This window comes from Phoca vitulina, unplaced genomic scaffold (assembly GCF_004348235.1).
Source record: "Phoca vitulina isolate PV1807 unplaced genomic scaffold, GSC_HSeal_1.0 scaffold9, whole genome shotgun sequence".
In the NCBI taxonomy this organism is placed as follows: Eukaryota; Metazoa; Chordata; class Mammalia; order Carnivora; family Phocidae; genus Phoca; species Phoca vitulina.
Window position 1 is genome coordinate 48,434,100 of NW_022589712.1, and position 9,822 is coordinate 48,443,921.

At 38.8% G+C, this 9,822-nt stretch overlaps 2 pseudogenes; both read left to right on the top strand.

Moving 5' to 3' along the window:
* The first annotated feature begins 2,057 nt into the window (after window positions 1-2,057).
* On the top strand, window positions 2,058-3,876 carry LOC116634717 (annotated as a pseudogene).
* A 168-nt stretch (window positions 3,877-4,044) lies between these two features.
* On the top strand, window positions 4,045-9,185 carry LOC116634718 (annotated as a pseudogene).
* Window positions 9,186-9,822: the final 637 nt, after the last annotated feature.

Genomic DNA, 9,822 nt, shown 5'->3' on the forward strand with positions numbered 1-9,822 from the left:
CAATAATGCAAGATTTAATAATAAGGAAAACTACACGCAGGGGAGAGAATGGGTATATGGGAATTCTCCATATTTTCTGCTTAATTCTCTGTAAACTAAAACTGCTAAAAAATAGCCTATTAATTTAAAAATAAATAAATAAATACTATATTAATTTACCCCTTGTCATATGATGTTTCCTAGCTTCTTTTACAATTGCATCAACCTTTAAACATATTTTTCCATTACTATATTACATTTTTATAATGATGGAATCCACAGCTGTCTTAAGTCCTGGACCTAGTTTCTTCTTTTACAAACTCTTTATGCACCATTAAAACACTACATTTTTCCTAATTGACTTATTTTTATGGGTTATTACTTTGAGAGACAGTTTTAAGGAATACTCTCATTAATGTTGGTTTCCTTTATGAATAACCATTTTTTTACATTAGAGTTTTATTATTTTTGGCGAACTGTGATGTTTTTCAAGGTCAATAACATTTGCTCAGCACCAGCTGCACCAACTCAGGTAATTCTTACCTACCTCAGTGTACACTTGTCTAAAATGGCCAATTTAATAAATGTATTTATTTATATTAACACTGTGGTCACATAAACCCATCAGAGCAGATATTCCACAACTTTAGATAAGTTCCATAACCCTGACTTATTGGTATTTTCCCCATGATCTTGGGAAACAGAAAAGAACCAACTTAGACAATTTTAAAAAAAGCATATGTCTCAGGACACACTGACTGTTCTATGTTCTCTTTCCTTTTGAATGCAACCCATCTGCCCAAAGATAAAAGCTTATATATATATATATAGCCCTCGGGTTGCCTAAGAGAACCTGGCTGTGTTTTACTTGAGATGTTAGGTTAATATGATTTTCTTAAACTTCATAATTCAATCCACCTTTTTTATTCGGGGCAGAAATTTTTCCCTTGAATTCAAATGATCTACAAAGTTGAAGGAAGTTGTAAGTTCAATTCTTTTGTATTGACTTAAGCAACAAGTCGGAAATATCAGGCTGACTTTATGATATTCTCTGTAATTAAGTAGAAAAGTTATTTTCTGATATTAGTTATAATTATTTCCTAGTATTTGATTAGTATTTTGTCCTTTGTTTATTTAATTTGTGGGAACTATATGCATTAAGGGCATAGGGAAAAAAACTTTTTTTTTTTTTAAAGATTTTATTTATTTATTTCACAGAGAGATAGAGAGAGAGCACAAGTAGGCAGAGTGGCAGGCAGAGGGAGAGGGAGAAGCAGGCTCTCTGCTGAGCGGGGAGCTGGACGTGGGGCTCGATCCCAGGACCCCAGGATCATGACCTGAGCCGAAGGCAGCTGCTTAACCGACTGAGCCACCCAGGCGCCCCGGGAAAAAAAACTCTTAATACATAAATTTTGAGGTTTAGTTTAGAATTGCAAACTTTTTTATTTAGGATAAACTTGAAACTAATTAAATTATTTCTACTTCAAATTCCAAAATATCAAGAGCTATAATACTAACGGGAAGAAATGATGAAAATAGTCTTTTCTTCTTTTTCTGGGGATGTGCCCATGTTTTGGAATTCATTGTATTTTTTTACCTATAGATCTTGGGCACAGAATTTCTACTATTTAGCTATTTGCTAATAAAATTAGTTGTCAAAGTCTGGAGCAGGCATTTTTTTTAATTTTCCCAAAAAAAAAAGAAATGACTCATAGTTCTGTGCTTACCTTTGTAAAATGTACTCCGGAATTCAATCAAATTCTACACACAAAAAAAAAAAAATCTAAAAATTAAATGTCTACACTAGGTCAGTTGCTTAGGAACAGTTGTAGAATTACCATGATTGAATCTGTCAGGTCTAAACAGGAGGAGAACCCAGACCAAGTAGTTTAATAGAGGACATTAATATGGACCACTAGCGTTACAAAGGAAGAGGAAGATCTACAAGACAATCAGAGAATGGAGAGGACACCCAGTGTTTCACATCAACACCCAGAGATTAGTGTCAGTCAAAATTTAGTCTAGAGTTGGAGAGACAAAGGAGACAATGATGCTGCAAAAGCTTGAGACTACAGAACATGCAGACAGAAGCTGGAATCACAGAGGAACAACCACTCATGGAAGCAAGGCCCATTTGGGAACTGGGATCACGGCAAGGATTAGCTCAACAGAAATTGTGGCCACAGAGAGAAGGTCTGCTAGAAAGAGATGGAATTATGGAGACTCAATCTATACCAAAAATGCAGCTCAAAGCCAGGAAAGAAGACAAGGAAGTAACCTGGCTTCTCTCCCGTTGTCCTCCATTTTTTTTTTTAATTTTGTCTCCCATTAGCGGTATCTATCCAGAAAACAATTGGCAAAGGGGGTGTGGAAAATCACGTTTGTGAGAATCAAGACCCTGAGACACTGAACAGAAGAGAAACAAATTAATCTTTTCTCAAGAGTGAAGTAGTTATGATTTGGGGAAATTTGGCAGAAAATTTACAAGTAAGGACAAGAAAAAAGTAAGAAATGCAGGGTTGGAAAGTTTTATAGTGACTATCAGTAACATTATAACAGACCAAATTATTTACATGATTAGTGTTTATATCAAGTTTTATGGCAAAGAACAAAAGTCTCATAAATGTTTTAACAATATCTATGAGCTCTTGAATCAGTAGGAAATCTTACTTTATGAAATTCTTGGCAAATTTCTTATAACACTTATTGATGTAGATGATGTGCCATGCATAGGGCTATCCATGCACTTTCTTATTTAATCCTCACAAAAGCTCTATGAAGTAGATACTATTGTTGTCATTTTGCAGATGAAGGGAGGACTAATTGTCTGAGGTCACAGTGGTAGTAAGTGGGAGAATTCCTATTCAAAGCCCTGTTTGCTGATCTCTACACTCTGTCTTGGTCACCATGTAATTCTGCCCCAGTCAGTGCTGGTCTGATGAGGCTTCATTATGTGTTATTCATAATCACCTTTCTGAGCAGATGGCTCTCTCCCACTTCCACAAAGCTGGCTCACAATAATGATGGTTAAAATTAAATAGGTGTTTTATATCCAACCCACACACAGAAGATGAAATCATCCCTGCTTATGTGACCAATGATCTTCTAAAGGCTATATGTACATTTTTATCTCTTTAATCATCTGTACTCTGTTATCCTATAAGATGGCTAAGGGGATAGGTAGACTGAAGCAGAGAAGGAAGGCATTCCTCTACAGGAGGAATCATCTCTTGACCCAAGGCAGCTTCCAAACTTCCTTAGCCTCCAGAACCTTGCCAGGTTTGCCTTGCCAGTCCAAAAGTGGACAAGCATTTGGTGGTCGACGTTGACACACATCGCTACCTTTCCCTGGTCAAAGGAGGCTTATCTGACGACCATGTCCACATCCTGCCCATCGGACATGACCAGTCAGTGATCGAGCTTTCAGCAAGATGGTGGAAGAGGTGAAGAAGTATAAGACTACACTGAGACAGCTCTGCAAGAGTCAAGGAGGTGGAGTGTTCTATTTTAGAGAAATTATAAGAGCTACCATTTTTGTGCCACTCAGCCACTGCTCTGCTAATGACATTAAAGATGCCTACGTTACCCAGGCACAGGAAGAACAGATGGAGCTAGCTGTTGGAAATCCAGAGCTCTCTGACATCAAGCCCATTGCACAGCCAGGAGGAATGTATTTTTATGTTGAAATTGACAGAGGAAAGAAGCTTTCCTACAAAATTAAAAAAAAAAAAAAAATTTCCCTTGCAGTTAAAAAGCGAGGTCCTGGCCCGTGAAGTCATCCTTCATATGCCCGACCGGTCTGACTAGAGGCAGTGCCAGATGAGCAAGGAAGAGACGACCCTGGCTCACAGCTTCTGGAGAAACTTTGAGCCCTTTGACTTCATTCTGGATGACTGAGCAAAGGGAAAGGTGCTTTATGAACTTCACAGGAAGTAGTAGCAACCTGTTTGTAAAGAAACCAATCTGTAGGGCCTCCCGCGGAAACCACCTACAGCAAAGAGGCCTGATATTGAATGTTCTCTGGAAAAAAATCACATTGTAGGATGAACATCTTATGTTAAAAGCATGTCTGTCATCCAGCTCCAAGTACAGACTGTGTTTACCAACATTTTCAAAAAAGTATTTAAATTCTTAAATTAAATCCAAATGCTTTTCTGTGAAAAAAAAAAATGAATCATGAGTAGGGGCAAGACAAATTCTGCTATTTTTGCTTTACACCAAATTAGATAAGTATCTGGTGGGTTGATTACTTATTTATTTATTATTTATTATTAATTACTGATGCACTGTATAGCGTGTGTGTGTGTGTGTGTGTGTGTGTGTGTGTGTGTGTTACAGGGAAGGGGGCAGCATGCTATTACCGAATTCTTTCTCAAAACTGCATAAGCCAATGGCATTTTAGAACCTTATTTTTAACGTGTATCAGTACTCAGAATAATAATATACGTTAGTATATGGACTATAATAATATTAGTATATATGCTATATACTAATCAAATTTAATCCTTATATATTCCTTTATAATGCTAGCCAGGTTATGCTGAACATGTTTCTTGAAGAAATATACCTCAAAAAAAAAAAAAAAGTAAAGAGAGGAGCATCCTTTCAGCATCATGAAAATATATTTTCTATTGGTAGGGCCAGCATGGCATTGGGTAAAGGGCACTTGTCAGGGATTCAGGTGTCCCACCTCCGCTCCTCCTTTACTCTGTAACCTTGGACATGTTACTTAGCCTCCGTTGTTCACAGTCATTTCTCCATAGAGAGAGGCAACTACTTCCTGCTTTTCTGCCTCAAACACATGTGAGGTAGGAAAATGTAAAATGAGATGACTGCTGTTATTATACTTTGCAAACTAAAATGATATACAAATTCAAGTTATAAAAATTCCCCTGAGTTTTTCTATGCTGCCCTAGATACACACTCATGTACTAAAAATGCTTTCCTACACAGACAGAAATGCACACACACACAGGCTTGAGAAACAAGTGCCGCGCCATGTGTATGATGCACACGTATATGTTAGAATGTATGAATCACGAGCGCTGTTGGAAGGGCAGGGAAACAAGACCCATAAGTTGGATAGACTGCAGCAATTACCTTGGCTTCTATCTTACTGGTCATCTCTCTTACCATGTTGTTAAACAAATAGCAGAGGAAGGAGAATGGTGTGCCATTCGTTCACTGCTAGGAAAGGCATATCTGGCAGAAAATGAAATTAAATTATCAAACTACATTGTGGGCCCCTAAAGATTTCTCTTATTGATACGAAGGGGAAAAACTCACCATTTCATTTCAACTTAGAAGAATATGGGACAGTACTTCCTCACATAAATCACAAAAAGAACTTTATCACGATTGACTTCTAGAAAAATAAAAAGAAATGTGAAAATTATCATAAAGAACAGAACTGAGTTCACTATTATTTTATTTTTTTATTTTTTTATAATGTTTTATTTATTTATTCATGAGAGTCAGAGAGAGAGAGGCAGAGGCAGAGGGAGAAGCAGGCTCCCCGCCTAGCAGGGAGCCCAATGCAGGACTCGATCCCAGGACCCTGGGATCATGACCTGAGCCGAAGGCAGACGCCTAACCATCTGAGCCACCCAGGCGCCCCGAGTTCACTATTATTTTAAATAATAGTTCTCTATACAAGATAATTCTACTACTGAAAATGAGAGAAATATGATATTTTTTTTTTTTTTTAAGATTTTTTTTTTTTTTTATTGAGAGAGAGAACAAGCGTATGGGAGAGGCAGAGCGAGACGGAGAAGCAGGATCCCTGCTGAGCAGGGAGCCCGATGCGGGGCTCCATCCCAGGACCCTGGGATCATGACCTGAGCCGAAGGCAGACGCTTAACGACTGAGCCACCCAGGTGCCCCAGAAATATGATATTTTTGACTTGGAGGATTAAAATCCAGCTAATTTACTTTCCTTTTTATCGAAAACAAAAGCTTAAAATGTCATGCCCTGTGGTTGAATTATTGGACTATCTTTGCTGTAGCTATTGACAAACAACTTTATCATTACTAATTTTGCTTGTTTTTCTTTTATTGTAATTAAACTTATTTTTTATAAATTTTGATTCCAATATGTTAACATATAGTGTTATGTTAGTTTCAGGTGCACAATATAGTGATTCAACAATTCTGTATATTACTCAGTGCTCATCATGGTAAGTGTGCTCTTAATCCCCATCACCTAGTTCACCCATCTCCCCAGCCACCTCCCCCCGGTAATCATCAGTTTGTTCTCTATAGTTAAGAGTTTAGTTTTTTGTCCCTTTTTTCCTTTGTTTGCTTGTTTTGTTTCTTAAATTCCACATATGAGTGAAATCTTAAGATCTTTGTCTCTCTCTGACTTATTTCACTTGGCATAATGCTCTCTAGCTCCATCCATGTCATTGCAAGTGACAAGATTTCATTCTGTTTTATGGCTGAGTGATATTCCATTGTATATACATACCACCTCTTCTTTATCCATCTATCTATCAATGGACACTTGGGCTGCTTCCATAATTTGGCTGTTGTAAATAATGCTGCAGTAAACATAGAGGTGCATATATCTTTTTGAATTAATGTTTCATATTCTTTTGGTAAATATCCAGTAGTGGAATTATTGGATCATATGGTAATTCTATTTTTAACTTGTTGAGGAACCTCCATACTGTCTTCCACAGTGGCTGCACCAGTTTGCATTCCCACATACAGCACACAAGAGTTCCTTTTTCTCTACATCCTCGCCAACACTTGTTGTTTCTTGTGTCTTTGATTTTAGCCATTCTGACAGGTTTGAGGTAATATCTCATTGTGGTTTTGATTTGCATTTCCTTGATGATTAGTGATTTTGAGCTTCTTTACATGTGTCTGTTGGCCATCTGGATGTCTTCTTTGGATAATTTTGCTTGTTTTCTAGTTTTCTTTTTATACATGCCAGAGATCAGTCTTTCTGATTGTCTTTATTTTAGGAACTACTTTAAGGAAAATTTCAATCGACTCATTTCTGTGTTGGTCTTAATTTTCTTCCTGATTTCCTAAAGGATGTTAGTTATTCTTTTTCCTAAATTCTGAAATAAAATATGTCACACACTAAGTAAAGGGCATCGTATCAGAAAAATACTGTATGTGAATAGACAACAACACCTTAGACTTCAGAACATCTTTGGTGCATAAAGGAGAAACATAGTTAAATAGATTTGGCTACATGAAAATGATAGCTATTGATTTGGAAGTGCTGGTTATCATATTTTATTCTGGTATATGTCTTAAAGTGACAGAGGTTTGCTTTTGTCTTGTGTAATCAACCTATATTTATATTATGAATAAACACTGACAAACTTTTGTGCAGAATAACGTGACTTATTTGGTACTGATACCAGGTTTCTAGATGGTAGAGCTGAGTGGGTCTAAGGGCTGACAGTAGGCCTTGGAGAAGGATAAAACCATCTTTTATTTTCAGAGGACCAGAATGTCTGGGATGAAGCACAGGTGAGCCATTGTTTGTTCTAAATACACTAAATAGCACTGTCCTCTATTTAATTAGTAGAGGAAAAAATGTTCACTGATAATAATTTGTCAATTTTTATTTTAGATATTATTGTGAGTTTTCATCCTTTTCTATATTTTCATAGACATATGTGTCACCAGAATGATGATTAAAGTATAGATTCAAACCCAAATAGAGAATAAAGAGTAGAATATCCTTAAAGAATGCAAAATTCTAGTTATTGAGATATGGAAGGAATCATTTAACTTTAGACTCGAGTGCCCCTGTCTAGCCCGGGCAGGGTCGTGGGTGTGGCCGAGGCGGGAGCGGCCCAGAAGGAGGTTGGCGGAGTCCTGCTGTCTGAGGAACTGCTGCTCCTCAGAGCCAAGTCCCTCCTCGAGGTCCATGTTTGGGCACCACGGGCTCCACGGTGCGATCAGATGAATGACACGATAGCAGAGTTAGCCGAAGAACGCCCTCAAGTTTCGTTTGTGAAGTTGGAAGCTGAAACTGGTCCTTAATGTAGAGGCTGCTTTCAGGAAACAGGCCTGAGTGATGGAAGAGAGAAAGGGCCCACAGCGACCCCCTGGCTGAACACGGGCCCATCAGGGGACCCGCCTCAAGATATCCATAGGCCCTAGCTGACCAATGGGCTACTTCCAACCAGGCACGGTCACCAAAAAAAGGGAGAATTCCTATGACCCATACCTCCTCACCTTCCCACTTTAACTACAGCCCCCACCCACAGCCTCATGGCACACGGCCTCTCCTCTGCGGTCCTGCCCGCGGCTCCCTTGCAGTATAGTCAACAAATTTCTCTCTCCGTTTTTTCCGCCTCGGGTGAATCCTTTCACGCTCAGACCACCAGCCCCCACTCTATCATCACCGCACATTTGGGGTCCCCATCTTATCAAGACAGATACCACATTTAGACACCACACTTAAGTATCTGAAAAATATGAATTTAGTTCTCTTCCCCATCCTCCTGTTTTTCAAGATTTCTCAGAAAAATGACCTATTAGATGGTGCACATGCCCAAGTTGACCAAAAAAGTTCGGCGACATGGATCTAGCAGCTTCTTCCCATCCAGTGGTAACAAGCATCCTAAAGAAGATCCCAACCTTCACCTGAAGAAATGAACTCCTGCCGCCCCTTGCATGTTGTTGATGAAAGGAACTCCTCAAGAACCCCACTGCGGTTTCAGCAAGCAGATGGTGGAAATTTTTAACAAACGTAATATTCAGTTAAGCAGTTTTGATATCTTCTCAGGTGACGAAGTTTCAGAGCCTCAAAACCTATTCCAATGGGCCCACCTCTCCCCAGCTCTATGTTTCTGGAGAGCTCATAGGAGGACTTGATTGAATTAAGGAGCTGGAAGTATCGGACAAACTAGATACAATTTGCCCCAAAGCTCCCAAATTAAAGGGATCAAAATACTGACAAATAAAGCTTCTGTCATGCTCCTATGGAAGGAAACTAACAGGAAGCAAAATGTGGATTCAGCAGACAAATTCTGGAAATAGGAAATAGTACTGGTGTTGAATATGAGACATTTGATGTATTGGAGGCTGAAGGAGTTCAGCAGGGGTTAAAAGCTTACTCCAATTGGCCCACGTACTCTCAGCTGTCTCTAACAGGGGAGCTTGTTGGAGGTCTGGATATTGCTAAGGAACTGAAAGACAATGGCGAGTTGCCACCAACACTGAAAGGAGAGAATTAGTGAATGTTACGCTTGGTGCCCCACTGTTGCAGGAAATACTTCATCCCAGTGGAATCTCCTGACAGTTCTCAGAGGAGGGAGAGGGGCAGAGACTGCTTCCTACCCAGTTATGCTCAGTGTATTTCACAAGTTTGTGCTAAATACATGTATGTTTCATTTTTTTCACCACACACAGAATGCAATTAATATCTTCAAATCTAATTAAAACTACTTTGTGTAAAAAAATAATAATAATTTAAAATAAAATAGGAAATTAAAGTCCGTGTATCAGTTTTCTACTGTGGCATTTCAAAGGAATTAAAACTGAGGCTTAAGACAACATTTACTTGTTCATGATTCTGTAATTTGGGCTGCCCTCCATTGGATCTTTTTTCTGCTCATTTCTCCTAGAGTCACTCATGCGGCTGCTGGCACTGAGATCTCTTCTGGGAATGGGTGGTCCAAAATGGCTTTACTCATGTGTCTAGTGGTTATCCAGGACAGCCACCGTAATTTTCCTATTCAGCAAGATATCCAAAAATTTCTATAGGGTAAAAGCAGGTATCTTAAAGCCTCTTGGGCCCAGGCATACAAATCACACAAAGACACTTCTACCATTCTACTGGTAAAATCAAGACACAGGCCCACCCAGATCCAA